This window comes from Carlito syrichta, unplaced genomic scaffold (genome assembly GCF_000164805.1).
Source record: "Carlito syrichta isolate Samal-C Ts95f unplaced genomic scaffold, Tarsius_syrichta-2.0.1 Scaffold306565, whole genome shotgun sequence".
NCBI classification, from domain to species: Eukaryota; Metazoa; Chordata; class Mammalia; order Primates; family Tarsiidae; genus Carlito; species Carlito syrichta.
In genome coordinates this window covers 393,337-400,549 of record NW_007250661.1, presented here as the reverse complement: position 1 = coordinate 400,549, position 7,213 = coordinate 393,337, and the positions used below count along the sequence as shown (strand labels likewise).

Below are 7,213 nucleotides of genomic sequence, written 5' to 3'. Positions count from 1 at the left end.
GCTGAGGCAGGAGGATTGCTTTAACCTAGGAACTGGAGGCTGCAGTGAGCTATGGATCACACCACTGCACTCCAGGTTGGACTACATAGCAGCACTCTGTCTCAAAAAAAAAAAAAATTAAAACAAATAGAAAAAATAAACTTCAAAAATGTTATCTCTAACCCACCACCATAAAAACTTTTGTGGCTAAGTTTCCACTGCTCAAATTCATCATTCTCCCTTCCCCATCAGGCAATATTTATTGAGCGGGTCCTTTAACATCACAAGACTCTAGTGCCACGCATTGGTTTTTATGATCTTACTGGAAAACTACTAGGTGCATAGAAAGGTATGCGTGCACGGTGTCTGCAGCATACCATAGATCATTTTGGATTGCCAGACAGTAAAGGAAGAACACTGTAAACACTAATTTTTACTCCTAGATGGCTTAGTAATTTGCTAAATTTCCTTGTAATTGCTGCTAATTATTCATTACATTAGAGTAGAAGGTGGCAGCTATAAATTTTCAGTGAAAACAAAACTTAAATACAATGCATCCAAATGTCTCTGCAGACCCAAGTGGCAGCCTGCTTTTCCTATTAGGGAAATCTAGCCGGCGCAGGCCACGCCTGCTGCTTCTTAAGGTGGCAGATGGAGAACGAGCCAAGGTGGCAACACTGAGAGTGTGCTTTGGGCTGGGTGAGGAGATGGCAGGAGCAGCTGACCAGCCCGGCTCACACAGCAAAGCACTTGGGAAGCTGGCCTCTCCCAGGATGGGCCATTTTCACCAGCCCCCTACACCCTCCCCAGGGAGGTGCCGGCACCTCTGGTCATCGCTGCAGTCGCTCATTTATTCTTTCTTTCATTCATTCACTGCACATGTATTGGGCACCTGCCTCCAAGGGGGCCGGGTGGGAAACCAAGAAGACTCCCCTAAAGGAGGCTGAGGGGAGGCCATCTCTGCATTGACCGACTGTGCCTCCAGAGTGGCACAATCACAAGGCACTGTCTGGAAGGGCATCAGAAAAGAGGCTTCTGTCTGGAAGGGCATCAGAAAAGCCTCATTTCTGAGGAGGAGGCAGCAACAGAACTGGACCTTGACACTTAAGAATCGGCAGTATGGGCCGGGATCAGTGGCTCAGTCTGTCATCCCAGCACTTTGGGAGGTCGAGGGGAGTGGATTGCCTGAGCCCACGGGTTCAAGACCAGTCCAGGCAACCTAGCGAGACCTCATCTTTACAATTAAAAAAAAAAAAATTAGCCGGGCATGGTAGCATGCACCTGTAGTTACAGCAGAAGGATCACCAGAGCCCAGCAGGTCGATACTGTGGTGGCCGTGAGTGGGCCACTGCACTTCAGCCTGGGCGACGGAGTGAGACTTTGACTCAAAAAAAAAAAAAAAAATTGGGGGCAGTGTGTGCAGACACTGTGGAAAACAGCATGGCAGATCCTCAAAACACTTAACACAGAACTATCACACAAACCACTCCCGGGTACATACCCAAAAGTGAAGTGAAAACAATGACACAAATGCTCGTAGCAGCACTATTTACAATAGTCGAAGGGTGAAACAACTCAAAGGCCCATCAACAGATGAGTGAATAAAGAAAATGCGATAAGAGCATACAATATGGAAGGTCGATTTTGAGATCTTTTAGGAATCGCCACACTGTATTCCAGAGAGGTTGTACAGGTTTACACTCCCACAATCCCCCAGCTGGGAATATACCCGGAGGAACTCGAATCACTCTATGAAAAAGATACCTGCACACACATGTTTATTGCATTATTCACAATAGCAAAAACATGGAACCAATCATGCTGCCCATTGAAAGAGGACTGGATGAAAAAAATGCGGTAAATATACATGATGGAATATCATGCAGCCATAAAAAAGGACAAAATTATGAACTTCACAACTTGGATAGACTTAGAGTCTATAATACTAAGTGATCTAGCACAGAAACAAAGAACTGAGTACCACATGTGAGCCTTGTTCAGTGAGCCTTGAACAATTATCATAATACTGTAAGAAAGGGATTGGCAGTAGTGGGAAACGGCCAGGGGATTGGGGGGCACACCTCATCAACAAGGGTACCTGTGTAATGAACATTTGTATACCTAACTCTGAATTTTACCCCACATCTTTAAAAGAAAAAATTGTAAATAAAGAAAAATGAACAGACAATAGAACACTATTCAACTTTAAGAAATGGAATTCGAACTCATGCCACGACATGGATGAACCTTGGGGACACTAAGTGAAATAAGCCAGACACACACACAAAATTGTACAATTCCACTTATTTGAGCTACTTAGAATAGTACAATTCATAGACAGAAAGTAGAGTGGTGGTGGTAAGAGCTGGGTAGAGGTAGGTAAAATGATACAGAGTTTCAGTTGGGGAAGATAGAAAAGTTTTAGACTGGGATAGTGGCGATGCTTCAAAACGATCTGAATGTTCTTAATGCCACTGAGCTGTATGCTAAAAATGGTTAAAATGGTCAATTATGTGTTATGTATATATTGCCACAGTAAAAAAATAAATAAATAAAAGGTACTTAAAAATGTGACAGCATGCAAGGAGGAAGAAGAGTGATAGAAGTGGAGAAACAACAGGAGCCAGAGTACAGAAGTGGGAAATTACAGGTTCTAGTCAGAAAATAGAGACCAACTTGGCTGGAAAATATTGGATGCATGATATACACAATAACAACAATAGTAGTAACCACACATATGATGTTTAAAGAGCGTTGATTTCATACCAAGCATGTGCAACTTCTCTCATAAGCATAATATCACTGTCTTGTCATTAGTTCATAACACAGGTACCCACATACCTTGGTTTATAATGCCTCTCTTTATTATGCATCACAAATATTGCAGGGCTTTTTCTTTCTCACAAATTGAAGGTTTGCAGCAACCCTGGGTCAAACTAGCCTATGGTGCTATTTTTCTAACACCATGTGCTCACTTTGTGCCTCTGTGCCATAATTTAGTAATCCTGTAATACTTCAAACTTCTTCATTGTATCTGCTCTGGTGACCAAGAATCAGTGGTCTCTCATGTTACTATGAAAACTGTACTGGTGCACCACAAACCACGTCCATATATGGTGATGAACTCAATCAACAAATGTGTATGTTCTGACTGCTTCACCAACCCGCCATCTTCCTCCTCTCCTCAGGCCAGTCTATTCCCTGAGACACAACAATATTAAAACCACACCGATTATTAACCCTACGATGGTCTCTAAGCATTCAAGTGAAAGGAAAATTGCACATCTCTCACTTGAAATCACAAGCTAGAAAAGATTAAACTTAGTGAGGAAGGTGTGTCAAAGACTGAAATAAGCCAAAAGCTAGGCCTCTCTTGTCACATAGTTAGCCAAGTTTTGAACGTAAAGAAAAAGTTGAAGGAAATTAAAAGTACTACTCCAGTTAAGAAGGGGAAACAGCTTTCTTGCTGATACAGAGAAAGTTTGAGTGGTCTGGAAAGATCCAACCAGCCACAACATTCCCTTACATCAAAGCTTAATCCAGAGCAAGGCCCTGACTCTCTTCAATACTGTGAAGCCTGAGAGAGGTAAGGAAGCTTCTGAAGAAAAGTTGGATGCTAGCAGAAGTTGGTTCATGAAGTTTGAGGAAAGAAGCCCTCTCTATAACATGAAAGTTCAAGGGAAAGCAGCAAGTGCTGATGGAGAAACTACAGCAAGTTATCTAGAGAACCTAGCTAAGATCATTGATGAAAGTGAACACACTAAACAACAGATTTTCAGTATAAACCAAACAGCCTTCTGTTGGAAGAAGATGCCATGTAGCCCTCGCATAGCTACCGAGAAGACGTCAACGCCTGCTTCAAAGCTTCAAAGCACAGGCTGATTATCTCGGTAGGGTCTCCTACAGCTGGTGACTTGAATTTGAAGTCAATGTTCATTTACAGTTCTGAAATCCTAGGGCCCTTAAGGGTTAATGTACATCTACTCAGCCTGTGCTCTAGAAATGGAACAGCAAAGAATGGATGACAGCACATCTCCTTATAGCACAGCTTAGTGAATACTTTAAGTCCACTGTTGAGAACTATTACTCAAAAAGTAAGATTTCTTTAAAAATACTACTGCTCAATCCCTTTCCCTTGGCAGGCAGTGCGGAGGCCGCACGATGCCCAGAGTTATCGTAAAAGACGTGAACCAGCAGGAGCGCATCAGAGCCCTGGCAACCTTCCTCAAAAAGTCCGGGAAGCTGAAAGTTCCCAAATGGGTGGACACGGTCAAGCTGGCCAAGCATAAAGAGCTTGATCCCTATGACGAGAACTGGTTCTACACACAAGCTGCCTCCACAGCACGGTACCTTTGGGATGGTGCAAGGGTTGGCTCCATTACCAAGATTTGCAGGGGACGTCAGAGAAATGGTGTTGTGGCCCACTGGGTCCTTCAAGCCCTGGAGGGGATGCAAATGGTGGAAAAGGACCAAGATGGGGGCCGCAAACTGATACCTCAGAGACAGAGAGATCTGGGCAGAATCGCCGGACAGGTGGCAGCTGCCAACAAGAAAAGCATTAGAACAAATGATGCTGGGTTAACAAATTACCTCATTCGTAAAACAGATAAAATATGACTGCTCGTAGACAATACGCCTAGTCACCCAAGATCTCTGATGAAGATGTACAAAGAGATTCATGTTGTTTTCATGCCTGCTAATACAACATCCATTCTGCAGCTCACGGATCAAGGAGTAATTTTGACTTGCAAGTCTCACTATTTTAAGAAATACACTTTATAAGGTTATAGCTGCCATAGATTGTGATTTATTTCTCAGGTGGATCTGGGCAAAGTAAATTGAAAACCTCCTAGAAAAGATTCACCATTCTAGATGCCACTAAGGATATGCATGATTCATGGGAGGAGGTCAAATATGAATATAAACAAGAGTGTGGAAGAAGTTGATTCCCACCTTTATGGATGACTTTGAGGAGTTCAAGACTTCGGTGAGGAAAATCACTGCAGATGCAGTGGGAATAGCAAGAGAACCCGGATGAGAAGTGGAGTCTGAAGATAAGACTGAGTTGTTGCAATCTTATGATAAATTTGAACAGATGAGGAATTGCTTCTAATGGATGAACAAAGCAAGTGCTGTCTTGGATGGAATCTACTCCTGGTAAACATGCTATGAACATTGTTGAAATGACATCAGAGAATTTAGAATATTACATAAACTTAGTTGATAAAGCAGCAGCTGGGTTTGAGAGGGCTGACTCCAATTTTCAAAGTTCTACTGTGGATAAAATGCTATCAAGCAGTGTTACATGCTAGAGAGAAATGTTTTGTGAAAGCAAGAGTCAACCACTGCAGCAAACTTCATTGTTGTCTTGTCTTAAGAAGTTGCCACAGCCACACTAACCTTCAACCTGACCATCCTGATCAGTCAGCAGCCATCAACATCGAGGGAAGACCTCCACCAGCAAAAGATGATGACTCACTGAAAGTTCAGGTAATCATTCGTATTTGTAGCAATAAAGTATTTTTTAATTAAGGGATATACATTTTTAAGACAGAATGCTATCGTACACTTAATAGACCACAGTGTAGACTGTAGTGTAAACATAACATTTATATGTACCAGGAAACCAAAACATTCATGTGATTTGCTTGATTGCAATTCACTTTATTGTGGTGGTCTGGAACTGAACTCATGATATCTCCAAGGTATGCCTGTGCTTTTATTATCTAAAGTTAGAGATGAGAAATCTATGGGTCAGAGAGGGCGAGTAATTTTCCCTGTAGGCATCAGAGCCCTGGCCTGACTGTGTCTGTATCCCTAGGGTCCATGCTGGATGTTTCTGCCTCTGGTAGGCAAGGTCGGAAGAGGAATGGGTTGAACCCTTGAACACCAGATTGAGAAGATGGGCCTTAATAATGAGCAAACAGAAGAGAGCCAAGAAGGAATGTTGAACAGCAGAATGACATAAAGAGAATTATGTCCAGGGACTATTAACCTGGCAGTTGAATGTTGGAGGGGTGACAGGCAGGAAACTAGAGGGAAACTTGGAATTTTTCCAGGGAATAAATAAGGATGGTCTGACTGGAAAGGCTGTGATGGAAAGAGTGAGGACAGGCAGAGACAGGCGGCATCATCCAGGGCTCGGGAGTGAACCAAAGAAGAAGAATAAGATCCATTCAAATATTATTCTGTGGGTTTTAAGACTGGAAAGGTGGAACAGCTATTAGAAGCAGGAAGTCCAGGAAGGGGAGTATGTTGTGTTAGGGTCATTTGGAATTGACAATTCTGGAAGATGGTGGTTGGTGAAGATGTTTCTCAGACTGTTGGACAATGCAAGTGGCAGACTTCAGCTGGAGAGGTCCGAGCACCCATGCAGGAAAACTATGGCAGGTGGTGTGATGGTGGGGGTCTGCTGGGGATCTCAGGGCTGAAACCTACACATTTAAGCATTTAGGAGTTTCCAAGAGCCTGGCTGGCTCCCTGCCTGCTAACCCAGCCAGTCAACAGTCTCTATCCAGGCACACCAATCCTCCCAATCATCCATGAACAGAGAACAAAGAAATATCGGGCATTTGAGAATATCTCAAACATGAATAAGAAAGACCGAGATAAACCAACACAAACTGATGACCCCAGAGGAACTGGCAATAATTCAGTGAACCAAAATTATTCTCATTTGTATTCTGCAAGAGTTTGAGACAAAATTGTATTCATGAAAGGAGAGCATGCCGCCATTATGAAAGAACAATCAGCAACTCAGAAAGGCTTCTTTGAAATAAAAATGATCCATGTTATAGTAAAAAAGATTTTAATAGTGAAATTGGAGATAAATTTAGGGAAACATTCCAGAAAGCAGACCAACTAGTTAACAACCTCTGAGACATAATCCAAAAAAAAGATGGGCCGGGTATAGTGAGCTCATGCTGATATTCCCAGCACTCTGGGAGTCTAAGGTGGTAGGATCCCTTGAAGTCAAAAGTTTAAGACAAGCCTGAGCAGTGTAGTGAGACCCTGTCTCTGCAAAAAATAAAATAAAATAAAATAATTAAAAGCCCAGATGACGAATCCCAGAGGGCCAATCTCTGACCAAAGACATAACCCAAGACGAAAAGCTTGAGTCTACATGTTAAGTGAGTCCATCAGGTTCCCAGCACAAGGAATAGAAGAACCATACCCAGAAATATCCCTGTAAAACTTCCACACCAAGAAGTCTAGAGCTAAAGAGACAGGTCAC

The 7,213-nt window shown here is 42.7% G+C and overlaps 1 pseudogene across 1 annotated transcript; it reads left to right on the top strand.

Annotated features, from left to right (window-relative positions):
* The first annotated feature begins 4,111 nt into the window (after positions 1–4,111).
* Positions 4,112–4,561, top strand: LOC103265422 (annotated as a pseudogene). Its single transcript, XR_504635.2, has one exon. The product of XR_504635.2 is annotated as an uncharacterized LOC103265422 (transcript).
* Positions 4,562–7,213: the final 2,652 nt, after the last annotated feature.